General features: G+C 38.6%; 1 protein-coding gene across 2 annotated transcripts in view; it reads right to left on the bottom strand.

The window, feature by feature from the left end:
* LOC120793987 (urotensin-2 receptor) overlaps positions 1–27,470 on the bottom strand; it is a 50,304-nt gene that overhangs the window by 2,560 nt on the left and 20,274 nt on the right. Inside the window, exon 4 of one of the 2 annotated variants that reach the window (XM_040134486.1) lies at positions 21,331–21,493. The exons of the other annotated variant lie outside the window; for it this stretch is intronic. The gene's annotated coding sequence lies outside the window, so the exon portion shown is untranslated. Of the gene's footprint in view, positions 1–21,330; positions 21,494–27,470 lie in introns of those variants that run through there. 2 annotated transcript variants of the gene reach the window in all.

The raw sequence follows: 27,470 nt of genomic DNA, 5'->3' as shown, positions 1-27,470 counted from the left end.
AACTGAAATGTAAAAACGACAATTTGCCTTTCCACAGGGGTTTATGTGCCAGAATATGAATTGGATGGGAACAGAGGACAGGCAACCAGTGGAGGCTCCAGCAAGTTCATTACTAAGAAATAGTTCGGCATTTTGGTGGATTGCTTTTGCAACCTTCGGACAGAGCAAGTGTTTACCTGTTTCCTGTCTAAGGTTAAGATAATGAATTGCTTTTTTCCATCTTTCTCTCTCACTTTCTCACGTGTTTCACTGGTTTTTCTTACTCTTTCCTCTACACTCTGCTTGGCTGCTTCCCTTTCCTCCCACTCAAACACTTGTAGATTTGTTTTGTTTCACAATCATGCTAACTGTCAGAGAAAATGATTTTAACTGTTTCCAAGAGCCTGACAGAAGACAATGTGAGTTTGTGACTGATAAACAAGCTACACAAATGTGGATTTTAGGTAATACTGCATGTCATGTTTAACTTATACAACTGAAAAGGCTTCAGTGAGGAGGACTCTCTTCTCCTTGGATTAATGGTATCTCAGGGAAACTTTCTATTGTAAAAGTGTTTTCTATCCTAAAAATGTCTTCTTCTCAAAAACATATGTTGGAAAAGTGGGGGGTTGTCTTAATTCAGAGTCAAACTATATTCAGGCCAATACTATATTTGGTACTATCAGTATTTAATACAAACTAAAGATAACTAAGTGTATTTTGAAGAGAACTGGAAGAGAATTGCAGACTTTTTACCACTTATCATACAGAATCAGCACAGCAGTATATAAAAGTGTCATCTGTGTAAAGATGGGCATTACACATTTTTGCAGATGAAGCAATATTGTTAATATAAATAGAATGGGTCAAAGTATGGAGTCTTGTGGGACACCTTTTGTTATAGGTAAAAATTTTGATTGAGCATTACCTATTTTTATACACTGTAATCGTTCCAGAAGGTAGTTGCTGAACCATCTGTGGGCACAATGACCAAATCCTATGAATGCTAGGTGGTTTAGAAGGATGGATGGATCAACTGTGTCAAATACTTTTTATAGGACAACAAAAGTGCTGTGCAATGTTTTTTTTCCATCCATGGCCAATACATAGTTTTGCAGGTATTTGATCATAAACTGAAGTATTGGGCATATTAAAAATCTGACCTGATGAAAAGTCAGGGGATCTCCAAATTCAGTAAACTTATCCTCTGGGGATCATGAATGCTGGACCCAAATTTCATGGCAATTCAGCTAATAGTTGTTGAATATGTCTAAGTCTGGACCAAAGTGGTGGACTGATCTACATTGCCATCCCTAGACCAATGCTGCTAGCATGGCTAAAATTCATAACATCTATAAAACTTTAATTTATCTGACATAATGTCATCATAGAAAATGCAAGGTGTCCTGGTTTTACCAAAATAATTAAACAGCGAACAAATAGCAATTTTGAGCACTGTAATGTCCTGCTGATGGACCATACCGGTACTTTCAACTTATCTGTGTATTGAAGTGTGTGCATATGTGAGAAAGTGAAGGTAGTAGATGCTGTTTGAAGTGCAGTTCAAATGTAAATAATAATTACCATTACAGTTGCATTGAAGACATAATTCCCAGGTCATGCATTCATGTTGCATCCACCCAGCATATTACTTTACAATGTGATATTGTATGACTCAGTATGTACAGAAATGCATATGCCGAGTAGCAGTGTACCAGCTGTATATGACCATCTATGTATGCAGGCAAAGTCGCCTTTGGCTCATAAGATAAAGTACAAATGTGAGTAATTTGTCTGTTCAGTAACAGTTCATTTCGGCAGTTCAGTTGCTAGTGCATGGGTCAGTAGCTAACATAACAAACATATCCATTATTTTTTTATCAGCAGCTCAACTAATGAATCACTTTGTCAAAACTCTATTGGTTACAAAACACCTACAAAGGTTACTTGTCTGCAGTTCTTGTACTTTATCTGCCGTGACACTTTCATTTCCCTGCAATAAAGTGTATCTAATCTCAGACAAATTAACATTACAGTGATTTAATTCACCTCTGACTGAATTTATTTGGTTATTTAATAGCCTTGGTGCTTCCACATTCAATTTTAAACTATATGCAGCCCAGTCTGACATCTTGTTGTAAGAGATCAGGAATTTTACATTCCCTTCAGTTCAATTGGAGAAGAGTGGGAGAATGGTCTCTGCACAATTTCAAATTTGTAACTATTATTAAAGATAAATACATTTCACATTTTATCATTTGATTACTTTTGATATTATCATTTGTTTTAGTTTTGTTTTGACAAAAGGAAAATATGATTAAGGCTGTAACAGTCAAAATGCAGCCTGCACAACAACACCCAAGAGCCCTGCTGGCCACACACACTCACACACACACACACACACACACACACACACACACACACACACACACACACACACACACACACACACACACACACACACACACACACACACACACACACACACACACACACACACACACACACACACACACATAAACACTGAGGGAGAACATGGATTTTTGTCATACTGCATCAGAGAGGGTGCATACTTATAGTTCTGTGCTGAACAAAATTCACATCACATAGAACTGGACATACAAGTGCACTTGGCCAAATTATTTAAACGTTTTGATAAGACTGGATAGCGACTGGATAGCCCAACTCTTTTGCCAGACAAGAATGTTGGACATAAATTGTGAGGGGGCAGAATCGCCTCATGAGAATGTAACTGCTAGGATAATGCGCTGGATAAGTGCAAACGCTCACTGAAAAAGCCCTAAAAATTATTAGAATATGCATTAGAATATGCATGTTGCACAGTGCGCTTTTGACCTGGTCTGACTAAGCAAGCATGCGAAATCTTACTGACACTGACAGCTCACCTTTTGTCCCACTTGGCCACAGTAAATTTCATGGCGAATCACCAAAGTACCAAGTGTATGGAGGCAAACATGAAACCTGTGTATCATCCTGGAATTAGCTGGCCTAAGACTGATACCAGAGTAAAAATCACTCACACATAACTGACAGTGTTAGAGCAAATGATGAATGGAATCTGTTTTTTTTACTCATAGTTGATAATATTTAAGTTCTTAACTTCCTTAATAATCTTTGCCAACAGGGACTGAGGAAGAGCATGTTTTCACCTCATCTCCATACTGTAATACTTACAAATTTGGTTTCTACAATTTGCAACTGTGCAGTATGGCAAGAATTAGAACAGGCGTATCTCACTTCCAATTTCAGATACAGTCTTGATGATGTGTGAGCCTCCTGTTAGTAATGGGAGAGGGTGGAAGCGGTCATTTAACTCTGGCATAACTGCACATTTTCATAGGATTGGTGGAAGTAACTTTACTGAGTGCCATATCTTATTTTTATACCATGGATTTGGTAAATACTGTCTTCTGATTTGCTGGAAGGTGGATATTTTATAATTGCAAGATAAATCCAGCCACAGTATGTACTGTAGGTTTGCTCTGAATTTTGTTTTCTGCTCCTGTTTCCCCTTCCTTTTGCTGTCTTTATCAGCATCTACATTGGTTCCTTCTGGTTGCTATTCTTGGTTAAAGGCGCCGTAAACACATTTACTCGATCAGCTTCTAACTATGAGCCTTTGGGCCCTAAATGAACATACAATGCACTGCCAATGTTACAGCTGTTTTAATTATTTCAATGAAAGGGTTCTGTTTTTTTTCTGTGCTCTTCTTAGTGGTTTGAAGTGAGATCAGAATTACATTTATCAATATTTTAATCAAAACAATTTGACAGTTGTGGGGTTTTATTTTTATTGCCAGGCCACTGTCAACTGAATCTGATCAAACCTCACCCACACAGTTCTGATAAAATACATTAACCACGTTTTTGAATGTAGTCTTCATAAATATAGCTAAAGATGTTTAGTTGCTTATTAACTAATGAATGTACAGCATCATAGAGAAACATTTGGAAGAAGCCAGTTTTAACTGACACACCAACAATAAAGTGATTAATTCCAAATCTTTATTGGCAAAAATTAACATCAATTACAGTTTTTTTTCCCTACCTTTTCTCTTTGGTTCGTCCCAGTTATCGTTGGTTAGTACCATTAACAGCCCTTTTAGTTAAATTCATGTGGATGCAGGTATATCTGTATGCATGTATGAATGTATGTACGTACATTTAAATATTTCTGTGCATACATGTGTGTATTTGTATGTATGTGTATATATGGATGAATATTTGTGTTACCAGGTATATAAAATACACACAAAAATAAATATTATTAATAATAATTGCAATTAAAATCTACTGTGGTTGTACTGAATTATGAATTAATTGCAATAAAAATATGAAAAAAAAAATATTTGTTTCCATTCTTGGAACCTTTACCTTTGATAAATGTGTTTTTTCAAAAGTGCTAAACATTTAGCTAAACATTAAACAAGAAAGATTTGTCTTTTAACAACAGAGTAGGCCTATACTCACACATCCTTACTAAAAGAATAATAATGATTTATTATCAGCGTAATAAGTGATTAAACAGGACCTATACATATGCAGTAGCTCTGTCCTCAGACCAATTAACTGATACAGGGGCAGTTTGTTGCATAACAACATGCAACAACATCATTGGAACACTAGTTTTCATCCAGCTAGACAGTATGTGTTTTATCAACAACAAACAGTAACAATAACAATCAATAACTTCTTCCTTACATTTCTTTACTCTGTGTCATCCTGTCCATTCATAAACTAATGGCCACCTTGGGCTTGCATACCCCTGACCAGGGATGGGATGCCAATTGTGATGCTGGTGAGTCCTGGCCGACATCGAGCCTGTTACGGGCTTTTGTTTTATTGTTACGAGGACGCTGAAGGCTGTCTCAGACAGGTACATAGTACTGAATGGGAGAATAACCCTTGTAATTGCGTGTTTGGCCAGTAAGGGTGGAACAGCGTGTCCTCTGACAATCGAAAACTTTTTGTATCAGTTCTCCTGGAAATATCTCTTTGACACTGCATCGGCTTGAAGGTCAGTAAGCTCATCTTCACATCTGAGGTGTTCCATGTCCTTGCGGCTCGAAATGTAGGGGTCCATCAACCATGTTATCCTTTGATAAGCACTCGTCAACAATGACAAATGGCACTTAATTTCCTCCCCGAAGCATATTCATGTGCCGGGTAAACATAAAGACACATGCATAGTGCATAGTGCAGTTTCATCGCCAGTGGAAGGGCTTGTAGCTCCTGAAATTTTTCCAACTCTGTACTCCAGTTTGCACACAAAAGCATTGAGATCATCTTTGTACTGCATCCGTTTGATTCAGGATCCTGTTTCTGCTTGTTTGCCTCATTGTAGAAAGTGAATGTGTCCGCTAAGTATCCTGTTTTGATCCAAAAGGAATCAGTCAGCTGTTTTCACAGTACTTGATTGTGATCTTGCAAAAATTCCTTTATTTTTTTCCTGCAGTTCCATAAAACACACAAGCACTTGTCCATGCGACAACCAACATACTATTGTGTGTGGTGGAGTGGTTGTGAGGCCGAAGAGGTGTGGCTGGCAGTTTACCTGGCTAGCTTGCGTGTTGTCTGATTTACTGACAGCTTTACTAGCTCAACACAAACTTTAAACTGCCTTCACCCCCCTTTTCTGTAGCGTGTGGTAGCTCATTCAAATCATTCCCACCAGGCAAAAAAGTAAAGAAAATGAAACCTCACTTCCTTTATCTTCAGCAAATGGGACATGAAGGTTGGGGCTATTTGATGATAATGTGCTCACACAGGCATGTAAGAGTATATTCAAGCGTGTTATCCTTCTCTAGAGGTTGTATCATTAGTGCAAGCTATACAGCTTTGAGGGGCTTAAGTTGCTGACTCTCTCCCTACTGCTAACAGCAATAGAGTCATGTTCTGTTGCTGTTTGAATAGCAGTGGGCAGAAAATAGAAACGTGAATGACTGCTCCCCCAGCCCTCAGTCCAGCTGTTCATTGGGCACCTGTTGACTTGAGATTGCTATGCATTTGGCTGTGTGCCCTACCATTGATGACTCTCCTTTTTTACCCCCTCCAACATCTCTCATTTTTGCCACTGTCCTGTTCCATCAGACCTCCCTTGCTCCCTCAGTGGCAGCCAAACCACCTCATGGCCCACTTGGCAGCAGCCCTCAGGCAGCGAGGTGCGTACTTGCCCCTCTTTGCCAAGGCCTCATCATCAAGAGCTTAGAAGAGACCATAGTGGATCTCAATATGCTGAGGAAGTAAAGGTAATTGACCATAAGTGGTGTCCTCTGCCATTTCCTGTAACTTTACAGATGTAAATTATTTAGCAGGTCAAAAAAAAGCAGCCTTCAGCATGCTGGCTTACTACATGCTGCATTTTTAAAGAATTTCATCATTGCATTTTAAGTTTTGTCAGGAGTTTTTACCTACAATGGATTCAGTAATGTTGACTGCAAAGTGAAGCATATTAGCAGCAGAAGGGTATACATCTCCTCCACGGCAGAGCTGGGAGGAAAATTTACAGGGCAATTATTGTGGTTATAAGACTTGGTATTATCATGTATTTCACATTCCGGCAGCCAATTTAAATTTGGAATAGATTTTCCACTTTTGGATGAGAAATGCCTGAAGATGTGCAGGGTGTCAAATTGTATCTTGTATGTTTGAGCCTGAGTGTGATATTGGCTGAATGTCTGGTCAGAGACAGGTTAAAAGCAGTTTGTGTTCCAGTTTTTGCACCATGAGGGCTTTTGCACCATGAGGGCTTGTGAGTCAGTGTTGCTGGCTCTCCGGCTGTTATGGCTTCTTGCTCCCTCTCTGGCAGGACATACAGACCTGGCTTATCCCGTCTGGCTTAACACACAACTCACTGGCTGGTTCTTATCTTAGGCTTGCAGCACCGCAGGCCTCATCCACAAATGCAGCTACAGCACTGCACACAGACCACTAATAATGAGAGTATGTCGATATTATGTGTGTGCACACATTTGCCTTTGTTTACATGCGGACATTCGCTCAGACAGGCAAATATTTTAGCTTTTCATTTACTTTCATTAATTTATATTGGATACTTTATACCAGGCAGCTGGTGAAAGACTTTTACAGTCTCTTAACCAGATATTTGCAGCAAATGTGTGTAATTTCAAGATTAACTTTTAAATTAGAAATCTAAGCACTATAAGGCTTCTCACCTTAGGCATATGCTCATATTTGTCTTGATTAAGATGTCTTCTAATTTATTTCAGAATTCCAGTTATCCTCATGCAGCCTGATACAATATTATAACAACACCGCAAATGTTCACATGGCAGGTCTCATGGGAGCCATATCAGGTTTTCTGCTGCAGAAACTTCAAGACATAATCCTCAAATTTTTCGTGAAATTACACCCGATTTTAAACGCGATTTATGGTTGGCAATTTTTCAACAATAGTCATTCAAGGTATTTACATTCGGTAATTACCTTTCTATTTAATAGTTTTCTTGTGGTGGAGTCTGAAGTGGAAGTAGTCGCAGAGCCGGATCAACATCTGTGTAAAAGGTAGAGCCGGTCTGCCACCTCTAGCGTCGGCGTCTGGCGGGACTGTTGTGTTACATGTCACACCTCTGAATCCAGAACACCAGCATTCTGTCTAAAATCACACATTATTATGATGGCTTTGTTTGGATCAGTGTAAGCAAGCAAAGCCGGCATAATGAAGGGTCTTCTTAATGGCAACATAGCAGGATCTCCGCTAAAAGGGGCTAGTGTTCACTGTTCACTCTCCGAATGTAATATCAGGGCTGTATTACGTTACTGCTATTGCTAACCAAACATTTCCAGTTCAGATTTAAATGGTGAAAAATGGGGTGGCTTTCAATGTGAAGCAGCTATAGGAAACATAATGTATTTGTCGATGAGGCTAGCGCTGACAGCGGTCGTTCATTAAAAATGCATTCTTCAAAACTACATATGGTCATTACCGGTAAGGTAACCAGCTTGTTTTCCTGCACCCTGCTGTTGTGTGGAAAACTCCGTATGATGTGTTGGAATTAAATCAGATCGTGGCTGCTCATCAATTTCACTTATTGACTGACTTCTTTATTAAAACAATGTGAGTGTGTTTGTCTGCACTGTAAACAGACTCCTCTGTTTTATGTCTGAGAAAGTAGCTGCTCAAGAAATGTTTGCTGTCTCCAGAGCTTTGCAACCTATAGTATTAAAATGTACGTGCTGTTGCCATGGTAACCACTGGTGTTGCCAAATCAACCAAGGCTGAAATCGTAAGGATTATTGCTTTAACAGATGGTTATCAAGCTGGATGTTTGCTGCTGGATGTTTTTGGAGAAATATTTGCCACTAGAATAGAATATTGACTAACTTTCTAAAGCTCTGAAGTAAAGATGCCCAAATAGCATTAAATAAATGAATGACTTGTTCATTTAGGAGCAGACATGCTGCATTTTTTTATTTATTTATATGTGTTATAATTACATTAAGTATATGACAACTGAGATATGCTATGTGGCGGTTGAGCAATTCTGTTAAAATATAACTGCTGGTTACCAACCAGTTAATTGTGTTCTTGTTTATGGAAAAACATCTGTATCACTCATGACTCCAACTGTATCTGTATAGTAATATACATATATATATCACAAAAGGAAAACCGACACATTTCGAAAGCCTAATAATAATGTTTGGGGCTTAATTTTATGAAAAGTGATGGAGGGATTACAGTGTGTGCATACAGATGCAGTATGCCACTGTGAAGCCTCTGTAGATAGCATCCTTTGCGTAAACCAAGACGGAAGGCATTGGCTGTTGGGCGCTAATAGCCCGCTGTTTACTGGCTGAGAAGCACCCTGAAATGGGAAAAGTGTTGGATAGTCGCAAAAGTGTAAAATGACACCATAACCAAAAAAGAATTAATATGGCTTCATTTGTCGTTACTGTACATGTTTTTAAGATATGACGTATCAAAATTAAGAAGTAATTGTCTTACTGACTATGCGTATACTTACATGACACCACAAATTAAAATCAAGTGTGCTCATTGAATACAGTGAGTCAGAAATTATTATAAGCCCACAATAGTTTCTATGACATAAATATATATAGTAATTATTAATTATTAGTAATAACTTTATTACAATATTTTTTGGCATGAGCAGCATAACTAATTCATCATTTCAGTTAGTTAAACCATATTAACATAAGTAATGCAGATAAAATTAATGCATATATTTTTGGTTAGTGTAATTAGGAGTAGTTTACATGGAGACTTCAGTGTTGCACTCTTCAGACTGTTTATGCTGTTGTGCTCCACTGGGAGCTATTTACTTCTGTTATTCTGGTCAGAGCTCAGTCTTCTGTAGCGTTTGGGAATGTTATACGGAGGTTATGTCTTTGTGCAGCATGTGTCTATGTGAATACATACGTAGGTCTTCTCATGAGACTCCAAGACACTAACTAAAAAGGCAGTATTATGCACTCATCTCTCTCTTCCGAGAGCCTGAGGAGGTCCTATAAAAGCAGAAAAGATCAGAAGAGCTTTTGCATGTGTCTACATCTCCTTGTATGCTTTTACAGGATGCCACAGTATGGCTTAGGTTTTGTTCTAGGAGAGAACAGAGGGAGGTAAGGAAAGGTCACTGGAAAAAAGTTTCTTTGAGTAGGATCGAAAGAAAATTGTAATGATGCCTGCATCACAGGAAGATGGGACGGATCTGAAAGTTGTTTCACTCTTGATGTTGAGAAACCCTTGATGTTGCAACAAGGGCAATCCTTTGATCCCATCCCATATTTAAATGTCATTTCATCAAGCTCTGGCATATCAACAGGAAATCTCCAAACACATCTGCCTGCATAAATTCAAAGTTTATCAGACTTTGTTTTGGCGCTTTTAATGTACCATGTGTCCCAGAACAGACTCACAAGTCAAAGCTCAGCTGTTGATTAGGCTCCCTAAAGAGCTGTTCCCGACCTTTGTCATGCTAGTTTTAGCTTATACAAAGTTACATCTGAGCACTTTATTATTATTATTGTTTTTTTTCTTCTTTTTTTAAGATAAAAGCCTTGCTTTTATACACATTCTTCGTGAGGCTATGCTCTTTTTAACTTGATTGCAACAGCAGGGCCAGCCCCATAAACGTTAACGTCTGTCGCTGACTGACTGACTGACTGAGTGATGAAGTGACACCATTGGTCAGCCAGCCGAGTGTTGGAGTGTAGTCGCTGAATGCTCCACCCTGCCCACAAGCTACTCACTAACTGTGTCTGTGTGGAGTGTAAAGTAAAGTGGGTTTTAAGAGCTTTAATGACTGAGAGACTGAACCAAAACAGTAAAACTATTAGCTTAATTAGCTAAAAGTATACAACAAAACCGAGTACAACCCTGTGCAATTTTACTAAAATGTTAAATGATCACAAATTGTACCATCGTAAAATTATCATATTATTTGTAAGTTGAAGTGTGAAGTGAAGTGTTCTTATGCATAATTAAAAACAAACAGGTAGACAGATAGACTACACAGAAAATACAGGCCCCAGTGTACAACCTCAGTACACCAAAAGTGAGTACACCAGTGACCACTGCAACAAAAGTGATTGCATTTGTGATTTCCAAGTTTATAAAAGAACCTGTGAACATCACAGCTTTCTCAGTTTTGGCCTGGGTTGTGTCTAATGCAATATGGTCCCACATTACCATGTGTACTGGCGGAAAAAACAAGAAACCAGACTGTGAGACTTCACAAAGATGGGAGAAGGTACAAGAGCATCAGTACGCTACTAAATATCAGCTGAAACATAGTTGCAGCAGTGGTTAGGAGGTATAGGAAGAGCCATACTACCAATAACAGAAGGCGCAGGGGCCGTCCTGGAAAAATTACGTCTCTCACAATTTGCTATTTACACAACTTTGCATTGAAAAACAGACAAGTGCTTCTGACTTGGCACAAGGATTATCTGTGGAAATTAGTGTTTTAGTAACTGATCAGACAGTGTGAAGGACACTGCATGAAGTCAAACTCTACGGATGGCATCAAAGAAGAAAGTCATTGCTCACAAAACGGAACAAAACTGCAAGATTACACAATGAAGAGAAACCTAATGAATACAGGCAAATCATTCTTTGGTCTGATGAAACAAAAATAAATTTGTTTGGATCAGATGGAGTCCAGTTTGTGTGGACCTGGCCAGGACTAACATAGTTACTGCACAGCGCCATCCATGAAACATGGAGATGGGAATGTGCTGGGGTGTAGTGGAGTTGACATTTATAGATGTCACTGTGAATGTAAGCTTGTGTACTCAAATACTGATGGGACGATGACTCCCTGTCCTCTGACTTAAATCCAATAGAAAACCCCCAGAGTATCTTAAAGTGGAAGGCAGAGCAACAAAACCCCTCCAGCAAAGAGCAGCTGAAAAGAATCATCTGTGAAGAAGAGCGGAACATCTCTGCACAGATGGATATCATCCACACCCAGGAGGATTGAATCTGTCAGCACAAATAAAGGCAGACATTAAAAATATTAAAAACCATAAAAGAATGGAATCTCACTAATGAGGGGTGAAGTGACTTCTGTTGTAGCTGCTTCTTAAACATGGATCTCTCACTATAGTTCAATTAGTCAAACGTTTTTGTTTTAAAAATCAGTTGTACATGTACAAATAGTCATGTGATCCATGGTTGATATAAAAATGTTTCGGTAGCTGCTTGAAGTTAAAAGTTAATTAAAATGAGTGTTTACATTTGATCATGTTGTGCTCTTTGGGGATCTCTTTCCACATGCTGGAGCCGGTTTAGCAATGTGACTAGGTAAATGGGGGTGAGTGATTAATGCTGAAGATATTTATTGTGTTGTAGTATAGTCTTCATAAAATAATATGAAAAGAAATGACCGCTTAGCCACAAAAACATCTTGGAGTACACTTTTTTTGCTACCACTGTTAAGAATTATAGCCATGACATCATAACACTTGTCTTTTATGATGTCTAAACCTTGGAGCACTTTTACTCAAAACCTTTCATGTGCACCAGCCTTACATGTGCCCCTCTCCCCACCCTCACACCTCAGCCATGTCCTCTGTGCACCCCCACACCTCTTCTCACACCCACTTCTTCAGGACTTTGAAAAAGTCATGCAGTAGGTGGTAAAGGGCTAAAACTGAGATTATCCCCACCCTTCAAAGTCTCGGGTAGAATATCACATTGAAGCTCTGAATAACCTTAAAATTAGTGGCGTGTGTGAAAGATTACTATTAAGTAACTATTCTTTTTTTAAATGAAATTTTATGCATAACCTGCACCTTTTTTCCTCCTAAAAAATTTTCTGAGCGAAACCAAAATCACGATCAAAGCAAACCAGCGGCGACATTAACGTGGAAAATACGGGATAGCTTTTGCTCCTCTGGCCTTGCCAGCAAACTTATCCCTCTTGTCTCCGTTAACCATTCTTTTAGTCTTTTTTTCCACAGCTGTTGAACAACTGTTCTTTAGCTTTCTGATTTCACTTTGGGAAGATCAGAGGTTAGGTTTATTAGTTCTCTTTCATCCCCTCTCCCTTCTCCCTCTCTTCTATGTGTGTTCATTTCATGTCTTTCCCCTTGGCTATTTGTGTCAAGGTGGAAGAACATAGTGTGGATATCTTTATATCCACGTGTCACATTTCACTTGACCCAAAGCAAACAAGGCTGGACGAGACATGCAAGCACAGCAGGACTACTTCACACTCCTTGATCTTTCTTTCAGAACAGCACAGACATAATTTCCAGGAATCATCCCCTCATTATTTGCTGATAAAACAGCCAACTGAGTGGCAGCACCATCCAACTTACAAATTGTCTTGATCACAGTCTTTCATTCCTTTTTTCTCAGGTTTGTATGATTCTGTCGACCCCCTTTGGACTGTGCTCTTCTGAGTGTCAGGGGCTGAAGACTAATGGATGCTGATTGAGACGAGCTTTTAAGATTTGGGGAGCAGTGCAGCAGTGACAAAAGCAGCTCCTTGAACGCAGCAACAGAAAGCAAAAGGGCTGGATGCACCCGATAAACAGAAAGCAATATGAGATCTGTGACTGTGTTTGCGCCGTCGCCGGCTGTTTAGAAGATTATTGTGAAAGGGTTTATTCGTTGGGGGGAAAACCCAATAAAATTTCCATGTTGATTTAACAATAGAACCATCCTTGTGAGGAAATGGATGAATTTAAATTTTTTTTTTAAATTTCAGTTTAATTGCAGTTTAATTCTGTTTTGTAGCTGCCTGTCAAATGTCATTCTGGTGCATTCATTTTGCACAATGACAGACGGGCTTTACGGACTTTTTGTATCTGTCAGTTGTGTAGCTGCGTGCGATGCCCTTGATGCCGCCTCTAACAAAGCTGCCTGTCCGGCACTTGAGTCACATTACATTGTGATTTTAAAGGCTTAACTCCAAGTCTTTGTTTTTCTCCTCTTGTTCTGGCTGTCAGAGACATTCCAAATCTAAGTATGAGTAAAGTACAAAGTGGCAAGTAAAATAAGGGGTAAGTACACAGTAGGACGCAATGCATTTTTAATAAGGTATATTCCTGCGTGAGTCCATGTTTTCCACTAAATTAATGCTACTGTGTAAACTATTATATCATTAAGATATCATTAAGGTGTATTTGTGTCGTTAATATGAGCACTGGTCCATGGGTTCCGGGTAACCAACACTAAGTCAAAATTTCAGTCTAATTGTGTCCATTTAAGTTACAGTTCTATTGCTGGGGGCCCAAGGTTTTTGTTTTAATATGCCTAATACCCATGTGAATCCAGTTAGACACTTTAGAAACTCTCATCACATAGTATGTCAATTATTGTAGGAGAAAAATGTGAACTGTGACGTGCGGGAAAAATGTATCCCAACATTTGATGGCACTCTTTTTGAACGCAGCTGCTTGTTAATTGGTGGAGTATCATGCTGCTAAGAGTGTTAGTGTTCTCTCTCCATTTGCATCTGTGTGGGTGAGCCACATTTTGGATTTGGTGTAAATATCCTAGATTCTATTTTGGTCCTTTCCTAACGGTCGTTGGGTCCATTTTAGGACATTACTTTTAAATTATAAATGCATGTCAGCTTTGGGTCAGTTTTCCACTGGTCTGGTTTTCATACGTGCCCTCTTTTACAGTGCAGGACATATTATAGGACACAGATTCTGGAGTACTCTGCTGCAAAAAATACATTTTGAAATTAAGAAAAAATATTGTCTTCAAAGTACTAAAACTCCATAGTGCTTGGAAGTTACACTAACTAGTATTTTATGTACTAACACTTAATCAAATGACTACGTGGTATTCGACACATATTGACAAACCCATTTAATGAACCACAAATCCAGCTGCACCAGGCAGCTGTTTTTAGAAAAAAGATTTGATAAAGCTGCACTAATCAATATTTAATACTAACAGTGGATCATCACTGGATGCCACATCATCTCTCAGCTCTACAGAGCATTTTTAGCGTCTTTCAGCTGATTTTTTTTGGCTTTACTACCCGCAGCTTTACCTGTTTTGGCTCTTCAAAAAAACAAAAAAAACAAAAAACAATCAGATAGAATAGTATCTATCTGGCAGATAGACAAAGTTAGCACCAAGCTGGTGAAGTAAGTCAAACATCTAGTAGTTAAAGACCTAGATATTTTCTCAGAATTTGTTGGAAAACAAAACAGATCTAGAGGGAGAGTGAATGTTGGACCTTTGGACATTCAGCAGGTGGCCAGAGACACAACTTTCTTGGGACGATAATGTTGTTGTGTCTTTCAGCAACTGTTTGCTAAAACATCACTTATAGCAACTTCATAAATTCAAAAATATGTCAGCGCTGTGTGTTTACCATGTTTTTACAATACTCTGCAGCCTAGTGAGTAAATATTGAGTAATATATGTTTATTATAGTACATGCATTTATTAGCTCATTTCGTTATAAGTGGGTCCTTAAGGTCACAGTGAAACAGGAGTTAAAGTGCTTTCACTTCAGAAATATGACTGGGTGAAACAGGAAGAGAAAAGAGAGGGATTTTACAGAAAAGTTTGTGGGAAACGTCTGAGATCAGGTCCTATCAGCACTAAATTAAAAGTATAAAAAGTATAATGAGTCTGAGCAGAAATTCTTCCACACTGCAGAGGATTCAGCTCCAACTCTCCATGGGCTTCATTGGACGGACCAGAGCCACCATTTGATTTGGTAATGAAAGGAAAATAAGTTCATGTTCCTCATTCCTGAGAGTTTAGCTTCACCAGCAACCCTTAGCCAGTAATCACAGAGCTCATCCTGTGCATCCCACCCCACGCTTTAAGTGAGCAACAAAGCCTGTGATCAATTACAGCTACATGTGTAGCTGTAAAGCCTCACACGTAATTCCATCCCCTTGTTTACCATTTCTTTCATCAGTCTAGGTAAGGTTGTAATTATTGTATGATGTTAAAGCACTTCTCGTCCTTCCTATTTATTTCTGCCGGTGTGTTTCCTCTTGGTTTGTTCGGACAGTATATCCGACATTTCTTTCTTTTAGCAGGCCATTAGGTAATTTTTTGTTGTTGTAGTACAATGAAGTTCAGCCATGCCAACCATTCATCCATTGCTGAGGTATCTGGTAGATATAATGAAACAAATCCATGCTTCCTCTGCAGGCTTCGCACATATGAATTAATGACATTTTCCACATGAACTGGCATTTACAATTAATAATGTTGGCAAGTTGAGGTATGTGTGGTGTGCAGTCTACATGTCTTGGTGTGTTTGCAGAAGAGTATTCCTAATTAAGGTCTCTCTACAGATGACCTTGCTCTTGTCTGAAATGGCACACCATAATATGCTCCTCACTGATAACATTCCACTTGTGTTGTTGTGATGAATTTAATGCACCCTGTCGAAAACTTTCCAGCCTATCACGGAAGGTAGTCGTTACTCAGAGGAAGCTTCTGAACAATGGACAAAACATACCCATTATTACTAAACCTCTACACCAACTCTGTTCTTCCACATTCCAGTTTTTGCCTTTTTTCTTTGTCATTCAGTTGAAATGAAATTAAAATTAATTTTTTCCAAAAAAATCATTTTATATAAAAAACAAACAAAGAAACAAAACATTTTAAGTTTAATTTCATTTCGTGCTCCATTGGGAATTTCGAAGAGTCGTGAATTTTTGGTTCTGACCAGTCTGGCACTAAAAATAATGTTAAAAAATAAATAAAGAAAAAATGAACAAAAAACAATAGCTACATGTAAAGTTAAAGGAGTAATTTGAAATTTTGGGCAGTATGCGTCTGAGCTTTCTGGCTTTGCATAAAGACTGGAAGTGTGGAAACTCCGAGAAAAACAACAAACAATGAACAAAATCCGCCAACCAACAACTCCGAAGATCATTAATTAACACGTTATATCTCGTTTGTTTAATCTGTACAAAAACCAACAATTAGCCGTTTTACGGGCAGATACGTGTCAGACTACTTCTTGGGAGCAGTAACTTCCTGCATCTTGCATCTGCTCCCGGTCAAGAAACTGTCTGGTACATAACCTCTTGTAAAGCAGCGAATTTTCTTTTTTGCATTTGGATTTAGTACAAATTAAACAAAAATTAGCTGTTTCCCAATCCCATTCTTTGAACTAAGCTAAGCTAACCAGCTGCTGGCTATAGTCTTATATTTAACAGATAGACATGAGAGTAATATTAGTCTTTACGTCCAACTCTCCATCAAAATCAAATAGGTACAAAATGCTGAACTTTAACTAGCTACTCGTATTGTGATTCAAATCACAGGGTAAAGGAGCATTCACAGTTCTGAGGTTACAGCTGGTTTGCAATCAAAATGTGTGTGAAAATCAGTGCGAATGTTAGCAAGATAGGCGAACTAGCTTCCACTTTGCGGGTAAAGCTAGTTAACGTAACTTATTAGCATCCACTCTTTCCACGCTCTGAGTGGAGTACAAACTTTAAGACTCACTTGACACCCTGCTTTAGCAGAACATGCCCCCTTCACATATTTGAAAAAAATAAATAAAATAAAAAATAAGCGCTTGAACCCTGACGCACATCCTCGAGCCCCCTGACCGTCCAACCCCATTGGTATCACACGACTTCTGTCACTCACACAACCCACACAGCGCTTGTGGATCATTTCTTCAGTGTTCTAAACCAACGTGTTTGCCTAGATATTTACATCTGATGGTCATCCAGACGTCGTCTTCACCGGCTGAAAGTGAAAGCAGTGTCAGTGACTTGCGATGAACAATATAAAATGAGATCAAGATTAATAAATAATGAAATAAGTAACTGTACATGTTAATTACAAACAGAAAAGGTGGATTCAGTGTTAATTTACTCTTTAACAGCACAATGAGTCCTTCCAAACCCTAAATATCATGAAGACAGTGATGGATTGAATTACTAATCAAAAATTGAAAACTATGCACAATAGCTGCAGTATCGTTATTGTTTATATTTCCTTGTGGAGAATTCAAAGTTCACTTCCACTCAAGTGTTTCTCCCTTTCAGGCATGGACAGAAATTACAGGGGGGACAGGGGGGTCCGGACAACCCCTCTTCTTGGGAATTGTGTCTGAATTATGAGCTGTGTCTCTTAATACATGTATGTCTATGTGGACAGGAGGTGTATCCACAATTAAAATCATCATAACTTGCTGCTTTTCCAAACAATTTTCAAGCGGTTTGGTTTGTTATAAATGCAAGACATTAATTTGTGATCTAAGATATTTGTTTCTCATATGAAAATACTTAATCTTTTCTAGATGGTAACAGTACTATTTCTGTAATATAATATTTGAGATTTATTTACCCTCTGTCATAAGGTTCAAAGTATATTCTTTTTTTCTTACTGCATGTAAAATGGCTGCCATGATGTAATTTTGTTTATAATTTTGGAAATAAACAAATTAAATGACATAATTCATTAAAAAGACATAATTACAAGAAAAAACGTGTTAAAATATTCAGCAAGTTTCTGGCAGGCTTCATAGTGTTCTGGACTTTTACACATTCACAGCAAACTTTAGAGACCTGCTTCTTGGGGAAAACTAAATCTAATTAGGCATATAGTATATAGTACATATTAGTATATATTCTAGGAGACAGGCTGTTGAGAGTCGGTGAGACTGGTGGAATGGTCTGAGCCAGGGGGAGAGACTTCAAATGAGAGCACAGGGGACACGGGCACAGCAGTTTTAGTTCCAATTAGTCTCAGGTTATCCAGCGCATGGCGTAAACGGCAGGAGGTGGCGAGGCATTGCTTAAGGAAAATCGTTACTTCTGTGCGGCATGTAGCAAGGCAGGGACAAACCTGAAGGGGCCACGCTGATGAGCGTGGTCATGTATCTATATCAGCTCTTGAAACTTAGGGCAGAAGAGGATGATCCCGTTTTACTGAAGTGGTTACAGAGCGTACCATGATGTACACAAGCCCAAAATCACAAATTAGGTCTCCTCCCATTGTTCAATTTTAATCCAGCGACACCTGAAGGAATACGTTTGGTTCTTTTGTTTAGTAGCTCAGTGGTGTGTTACACAGCTATAATAATAAAAGTTTATTAAACAACACAGGAAATTGAATGTACGGTTAATTTATTTTTATTTATTTTATTTATACAGTTACAATTCATAATTCAAATTTACTATAAGTACTTGCATATTTAAGTTGCCCTACATTTGGTGGAATATAACATAACTTGTTTCGAAAGAGACACGACAATAAATCATTATTTTTGTTTGATTTAGTTGGGTTATTCATTGAAGAATTTCTTCTGCTTTTAGAACTGTACTTAAGTGTACTTATTTTGAGCTTTGGTTTTTGTAAAGCTTCTGTCGTGGACTCAGACATGCAAATTCATACTGAAACCATCTTCATGATGAATCTGGATGGAGATTCTGTTAGATGAGCTCACACCATACTATTTGTAATTAGGAAAACTACACCCATATATGGTGTACAATTGCCACCTACTGGCCATTCTTCGTATTGCTGGTTTAACGTACAAAAACCTAGATATATAGGCTACTGGACTGATAAAGAGCACTGCTAAGAACTATTATTAGTATTACTATTAATATAATTATTTAAAACATTTGAACATGCTGGTACAACCCTTCAGTTACCTATCAATTATCCAGTATATATCGTAGTAATAAGGGTTTCCGCTATATACATTTAATACAACTATACTTTTGGTGTCCGCCTCAGGAATTGCTCTTGAGATATTTTTCTGTTAATGTGAAATCAAAATATCTGCCCCTTGTTCATACTTCTAAGATTTCAAAGGCTCATAATCAATGACACATTAAAACGTTTCCCTCTGCTCCCCAGTGAACACATGTAATGTCACAGTCACATCTGTACGCACCGTAATGCCTTGAGAAGAAAGGCAGGGATGTATGATTAGCACACCTAGTTAATAAAAAATAAACCCTGCTGTCACTGAACTCAGCATCTTTGAAGCGGTTCGAATGTGCAGATGAAGACTTGCTCTATGCCGGGGAGACTCTGCGATGAAATTCTGCAGACAACATGCCACGGGGTTTTTTGAAGTGCTCTGCTCTCTGATGCAGTGTTACAACAGGTGACAACAGAGATGGGAGAAGATGTCCTGACAGGAAGCAGCTTCAGTAAAACACCAGATCCATTTAAAGGCACTGCGGACGACCTCATGAATAACACTGCCAAGAAATTGCCTGTGACACTTCCTGTAGTACAGTACAAAGTCGCAGTTTTGAACTCCTACAAATTTCTGAAGCTGCCTGTCCACGCTCGGTTGTTGCAAGGAAGGAGAGTGTTGAACCTTTATCTGTCATGTCACTTATGTATCTCCAGAGTATGCACATGAATGATTGACTTACAGTGGAAAAGCTCACACCTCCCTTTGAGTGAAGCTATTTCTGGCTCCCCACAGGTAGAGCTGCTGTTAAGTTCTTTGGGGGAAGCTTTACTGCACTTCAAGTGTCTGGATAAAACACTGATAAGTTCATGCTGACAACCTAAGTGTGTGTGTGTGTAGCTGAACGTGGGGCAAGCTTCCTGTTTGTTTGTGTGTTTTGCCTCTGTGTGAAAGGAATCTCTGTGTGGATCTGGGAAAAATTCCCATTAAGCAAACCGCGGCGTCCACCCAACTTTCTCCCTGTGTGATGTGATTGTAATAAGCCCTGCATCTGTCTACCATCAGCCCCCCCCCCAGGAATCCCCCCGTGTACTCCTCTTTCCATAGGCTCGGACCGACTCTCGCATATGGTCCCACGGTGCCTAACTGCTTCGACTCACGACTTAATTCCAAAGGATAATCTATTTACCTGGGCAAGATGAAGGCTCGCTGGATGTTTATGAGATTTCATCATGCCTGCGCTGACAAAGAAAGTGTTTAGCTGCAACGAAGCATCTGCAAGTCTGTGATTGAGATGCAACATGCTGAGAGTCAACAGACTTCTAAGAACGTACAGTATATGCAAAGTTTCTGAGGGACATGCACAGCAAGTGGGATTCACAGTTATCTTCAATGTCAGGGAGTTAGTGCTGTAATCAGGCCCTACGAAGTATTTTAATCTCCAAAGGACTTGAACTTTGAAGGGTCCTGCTGTCTCATCAGGCGAAAGCATGCGGGATGTACTTGAAATGTCCTTTCAGTCATTCTCCGTCCCTGTCACTTAGTGCTACTAAAGCACCAGAAAGCAGAAATGTCTGAAAGTAGATAATTAAATAATAAGGGCTTAAATTTTACCATCTCAATTTTGACCAATTTAAAATCTCTGGTTGCAGAGCTTCTAAATGAGGTGCCCGTTTACAGCCATTACCCATTAGGGTTCTGGCTCCTTTTTGCTGTTCTCTGTTTCTCTCCTTAGGCTGTTTATCTCTGTTTTTCTGAAGCCAGAATCATAAATATTACTTTTGGCTACGGCTCACTTAAAAAGGGGACTTTCATCTCAGTGTGGTGAACCCATTTAAATTACGACTATTAGAAGCGAAATACACCAATCAGCCACAACATTATAACCAGTTGCAGGTTTTAATGTGGCTGATAAGTGTATTTGTATTTGTAGACATGCGTCTCACAGCACAATTAGTCTTTGGAAACCATCAGTTAGACACATTTAATCTCAGACTCTGGTGGATGCTAAACATTAAAATATTCAGCATTATTAATCATCCGGATCTAACCCTGTCCTAACCCCGTGGGTGCTCCTTCTTGACTTTCATTAGCTGTTTTAGACATTTATTTCTCTAGTTACAGATTCTAGACTCTCAGCCATATATCCTTATTTCTATCACTCACCACTTCAAATATCTTGATTACTCCTCCTCTCCAATCTTTCACTGATGCCTCCTCCATCTGTCTCTCACACCCCACCTTGCTGGCTAGTTTGTGTGTGAGAGTGTTTTATGAGGTTAAAAGGTCCATGCAAGGGGGATGCACTCTGCTCAGGCATCATTTGTCTTCTCCCCGATTGGCTGAAGTCCCATCTATCATTAGTGCCTTTCTGGAGCCCCTAATGTCAAAAGCACCTGAGTGTGTGAAAGAGAAAGAGTCTGTTTGAGTGTGTGTTCATTACATACACTTTTCACATCCCTCCAAAATCACAAACAGCTTCAGGATAGGTTCAGTTGCCACAGGAGAAAAGCACAACCACAAACCCTGAACTTTCCTGGCCCGTATTGAGCTCACTGCTCTGCCCTCCAAAGCTACTGGAATCCCCCTTAACCTCGCTCTGTTTATGCACCATAAAATTGTGTTCATTATCACCGCCTCCCACTGCTAGATGGGCCTTGGCGGACTCAAATTCACCTTGATAGAAGTTTGAACAGCTTTGTAACTTGCTTTGGCAGTGTTGGTCAGCTAGTCCACCTTGGTCCAGACTGAAATATCACAACTATTAGACAGATTGCAGTAAAAAGTTGTAGAGACGTGGCCCACGGAGAATGAACTATCCTAATGTCTACTAGATGGATTGGCAGGTCATATGGTACAGCACTCATGTTTAGAAGAAAATGTATCCTAATGATTTTTGGTGATCCCTTCACATTTCATCTAGTGCCATCATTAGGGTTTAAAGCTGCACTACTTAATAGTTTTATATTAACATTGGGTGCAATTACTATATATAACATGAAAAGGCTCATTTGTAGTGATGAACCCACTCTGTATGTCCCCCTCAGCTCTACAGAGCATGCTTCACCATGTCCACTGTTAGTGTAAATAGGCAATTGGTTGCTACTATGTAAGCCATATCAACTTTACAAGGTGTTAGCATGTCAATGCTGCGTTTGTTCAGGAAAAATAAATAAATAAACTTGCTGTCACTTTAAAAATTTAAATTTGTCCAATAATTTAGTTTATGATGAAATACCTGAAAAAACTAATGACATTCCCATCAGCGTCAGTTCTACTTTATGTTTAGTCCTAATTAGAAAATGTCAGCAGGCTAACAAACTAAACTATGATGTTGAACATGGTCGACATACCTGCTAAACCATAACATGTTAGCATTGTAATTGTGAGAATGTTAGCATGACAACCATTAGCATACATCCATAGGCTACTGGAATTAGGATAAAGTACTGCATATCTGGTTTTGGTTATTTTACAGTTTAAAATGCAACAATGGATTTTCTAATTGTCTGTGTGAAAACTGATGGCAGCTAAATTAATCATCAGCTTTAGAAATATATCATTTCCTCATGTTTTCCGGATAGTGTATAGTGAATGGTGTTGAACTGGACCAAAGACTACAGATAACACTATACAGTACATTGGGCACATCAGCTAATTTATGTAAACAGCTCAAAGGCCCAGACAGTAACTTATGTATAAATAAGGCATGAGTATGAAAAATGCAGGTAGGGTGAATAGATGCAGTGAAGTTGGGATTACACTACAAAACTTCAAGTCTTCATTGACTTCTTTGGCAAAGAAGGAGTTCGCTAATTGGAATGGGATTTCGGCAAAGATTATTGATTCTCCTTACTGTAAATTTGCTTACAAGATGATTGAAGAACAGAGAAACATATATATATATATGAATAATAAAAGAAAATACTGCTGAATGTGTGCCATCAGGCCATGTTGGAGAAATACACAACTTATCAAACTTTTTTTTTTTGTTCTTCTTTCCTCTGAAGAGACTTGTGAGCCAACTCTGATGCTTGCTGAAACTTTTATCGCCAGTGTTTTATCTGATTTAAGTGGAGTGGTGAGGATCAGGGTCCCAATCAGAAGAGTTTAGGAGGGATTTTACAGGCTAGAGACACAAGGACAGACTTAGAAAAGGAAGGGAGAGCTAGAGTGAAGTAAGTGCTGAAAAGGCTTCAAATGTAGGAGAACTGAGTTGTGTGCAACAGCTGCTATTGAGACAATAACAAAATATAAGATAAAGAAAACTGAATTAGATTAAAAGTCCAATGACTGTCATTAATATTAAATCACTTTGTAATATAATCAGTAAAATTACATTACAGCATGGAAAACAAAAGTAATTGAATAATAAAAGATTTTACGTTATCAGCTCATCAACACTGTAGTCCATTTTCAAAGTCAACAAATAGGAATGAAGTGCGCTCGTTCAGGCAGTCAGCTTGACTTCTCGTCTCATCATAGCAGCGTACTCAAAGAAATACATTTTGGGAGTATGCCTATTCATTTTGTTGCTCAGAGTTAGATGAGAAGATTGATAACACTCTCGTGTCTGTCTATTCAATACGAAGCCACAGCCAGGAGATGGTTAGCTTAGCTTAGCTTAGCAAAATGACTGGAAAAACAGTAAGCGTGGCTGTGTCCCAAGGTAAAAAAAAATCCACGAACCAGCAGTGGCAGAAGAAGTATTTAGATGCTTTGCTTCAGTAAAAGTAGTAATACCACAATGTAAAAATACTCAAAGTATTACTTAAGTAAAAGTACATAATAATTCATACCAGAAAAATGTACTTAAAGTATCAAAAGTAAAGGTATTCATTATGCAGAGTGGACCCTGTCAGTATTATATTATACTGTTATAGTACTGACAATAAATCAATCAATAGTAATGCATCCTATTTTATGAAGGTATCATATAATTTGCCTGTAAAATCTTAAAGGCCCTGCATACCCCTAATCCTCACAGGTGTTGTCACTTATTGGTGCTGTGCTTGACTGACATCTCCCTCACCTTTCTGTCAGTCTTCTTGTACCTGTTTACCCATTTTTCCCAGTTACCATTCTTAGTTTGGTGAGATGACACAGGGTAATTGAAAACACTGCTTTCATTTCCCAAGTAAAAAGTACTATATTTCCCTGTTTCCGGTCTTTATGCTATGAAAACTAACTGAGTAGTCAGTTTCATGCAGAAACAACAAGGCCTCCATTAAAACGGCATTAGTCCATGTCCTTTGGAAAACATGTTTTCTTTTAGATTAATGATAATCCTTCATTGCAATTCTGTGAAAATTAACATTTATACAAACATACTTTGTCACACACACACACACACACACACACACACACACACACACACACACACACACACACACACACATAATTACATCCAGTTAAATGACATTCACAGAATCAGAGTGAGGGAAAATCACCCAGACTGTATGGAATATATGTATCAATGGTAGACTCGTGATTGCTTTACTGTATGGAAGCCTGGTGATGGTGATGACAGCCTGGATTTCACAGTGGGAGGCTCCCTGCAGTCAAATCAGGCCAGCACACCACACAGCAGAATTGAATGTGAACAGGGAAGACCACTTTATAATTTACAGTTCATCTTTCATTTTCAGTTTTCATTTTCACTCCACGTATTCAAATAGCCAATTTCATTCCCTGTTCTATCTGTACTTTCTGTTTTAATATCAAATTTCTTTTATTATTCTTTCATGCAATTATTAACTGACTATTTCTAGAAATTAAAGTCACAGAAAATTGGTCCAGACCATGTTTTTCAAAAGGAAACCTCCAGCAATATAATGTGCCCAGGATGGCTCAGGAACACGACTGAAATGTCCGTCCCCAGATTTGAAACCAGCAAAGGCCTCTTGGATGTGGAGCATCAGGATGTTGCCTGTATTGGCAGCAAATACTGCATGATACTATTGAGTCAGCATGGCCCACGGTCCCTGAGCTCCAGCACCTGCATGCCTCAAGGTTGTTGTAACAATCTGCCTTACGCTCACTAACAAAGTAAACCTTGTTAGTGAGTGTCTGTGCTTTGGCTCAGGACCATAGAACTGCCAATGATAGGGGAAACCTTGCTGTGACTGGAGTGTTTAATAAAAGCAGCAGCGTCTCATTAAAAAGACATTTCGAAAATCTAGATTAAATTTTGCAAAGTGTAAATGTTTCCGTTTTACGCTCAGTACCGACAGTATCGGATGTTTCCAGGTGATGGATCACTTGATCCCTTTATTTGCTGACTTAAGGTGACACAGCAAGGGCAATGCTATATTTGTATTCTGTCTCCGAGGTGTAAACATATCACTAAACAGGAGGATTACAGGGATAGTCAACTCTTTTAGATAGCAGCATCATATGATAGAGGTGAATTAGGGAGGGGTGAAAAAGGAAAGCGATAGAGCATAGAAGAAAGAGAGTATAAAAATCAGATAGACAGGGCAACTGGTTACTCATTCTTATTCAAGTAAGGGATGGTAGGAAAATTATTAGGGAGAAAGGGGTATTTATTTTTTGAAAAAGTAAAAAAGTTGTACCATTAAATTGTACCAATACTATTATATTATTTCGAGATATTGGGGGGAAGAGTACTGCAATTTCTTTTTTCAAAGTTAAGTGAAGAGTCTAAAAAGAAAATAAATTAAGTTAAATAAGGAAATTCCCTTCGCTTAGTTGTGTCAATTCACTTTAAGAAGTTATACTGTTTTTTAAATCAAACTGCTATGTTAGGTTTATCAGACTTAAAGTTAACAGGTGTGTTACCCTGATCGTTATTTGTTTAGATAACTCAGAGACAAGTGTTTGAAATGGTTAATGCAAAAATCATATTACGCTTTGCACAAGGCCTCATTTGGCTCAGTTATCTACAATAGAGGTGGCAAGTGCGAAATTAGCACAACCCAAAGTGTCGCAATGGCCACATTTATGGGAAATACACAAGGCTGAAAGATATGGGAAATTGCCCTTTTAAGAAATTTAAGAAATTAAGTTGAAATTAAGGAGTTTTACAATTCTTTTTCACTAGTTAAGTAGCTCTGGTTTGATACCCCAGGCACCCACCATGACTTAGCTGAACTGTGAACAGCCAGAGAAAAGAGTGTGTGACTCATCTGAGACACTTGTATAAAAAGACACACAACAGAACTCCATCATAACTTATTTTCAAATTAAGAAACACAAGGCTTTTTGGAGAATTTTCACCTGGATACAATATATGCAGGGAAGTCACCTACTAAGCTTAAGTATTTGTTTTAATTTAAAATCTGATAATTTATAATTCTAAGTCCAAACACCTTGTAACCTTTATTTATGTCAGAGAGTTTTGCTTTTTAAATAGTGAAAAAACAAGATACAGCCTTCCTCCCCAACCCAAATAATTTTTGTATGGTCCCTAATTTGGATATTTAGGTGTATTGTTTTGGACATCCGTAAATGCAGTCACCAGCAGGCTTTTGTGCAATAAAATTTCGATGCTCACCTTTAGTTTTACCGTTTCAGCCAAGTGAAGTGCACGAGTGTGTTAACGACAGATACATTTGGTCAGGCAGATCTGCTGTTTTTCTTTTTTTACTTTTATATCCAGTAACTGAACAAACTGTGTGTAATGTGTACTGAGCCACACTACTTTTATTCCATTTCTATCCTTTTTTACTGTTTTACTTTTAAATGGAGCTGTGGCTTTCTACTCATTTGACCTTGTGTCGAAAGCATAATCTCATCTATTGTAAAACTCAAAAGTCAGTAAATACTTGAGAGCAAAAAGCAAATTAAACTGGAGATTTGGGTTTTTAATAGAGGTCTGTTGTTTACAACCTTATTTTTAACCGGCAATGACTGTCTTGCTTACTGTGTTCATGGGTAAAATCTTTGTTTCAGCTCCTTGTCTGTATCTTAAGGCATATATCTGAGCAGCCATTAACTGCAAACCCTCAACAACAGTTTTGGAATTGTCTCATGAATAATCCTACGCTATCTATATGGTTTACTTTTCATGTTGGGCTATTTTTTTCATGCTTTGAACAAGGCACCCTAGTTCTATGTAAGGGAAGTCTGCATAGTGTGCTTCCAACTGTGTAGCACCAGGTCTGGGAAGGTTCCTTCCCGTTCCCACGTGGCAATACTCTCAGGTACAAAGTCAGGTCAATAACAAAAGGATTTTTCCCGATTTGGTGTGGAAGACCTTGACTGGCCTGTAGGGAGCTACCTGTTACTATCTTCATTATAGTTCGCTTTGTTTTAATGACAATAAGAAAGTGGCGGTGCGACTCATCTGGGAAACATGTAAAGGCACAAGGTTTCACCATGCAACTTTTAATTCGTGGAATTTTAACACAC

This window comes from Xiphias gladius, chromosome 9 (genome assembly GCF_016859285.1).
Source record: "Xiphias gladius isolate SHS-SW01 ecotype Sanya breed wild chromosome 9, ASM1685928v1, whole genome shotgun sequence".
NCBI classification, from domain to species: domain Eukaryota; kingdom Metazoa; phylum Chordata; class Actinopteri; order Istiophoriformes; family Xiphiidae; genus Xiphias; species Xiphias gladius.
Note: the sequence above shows the minus strand (reverse complement) of the source record. Positions and strands in the feature narration are given on the sequence as shown.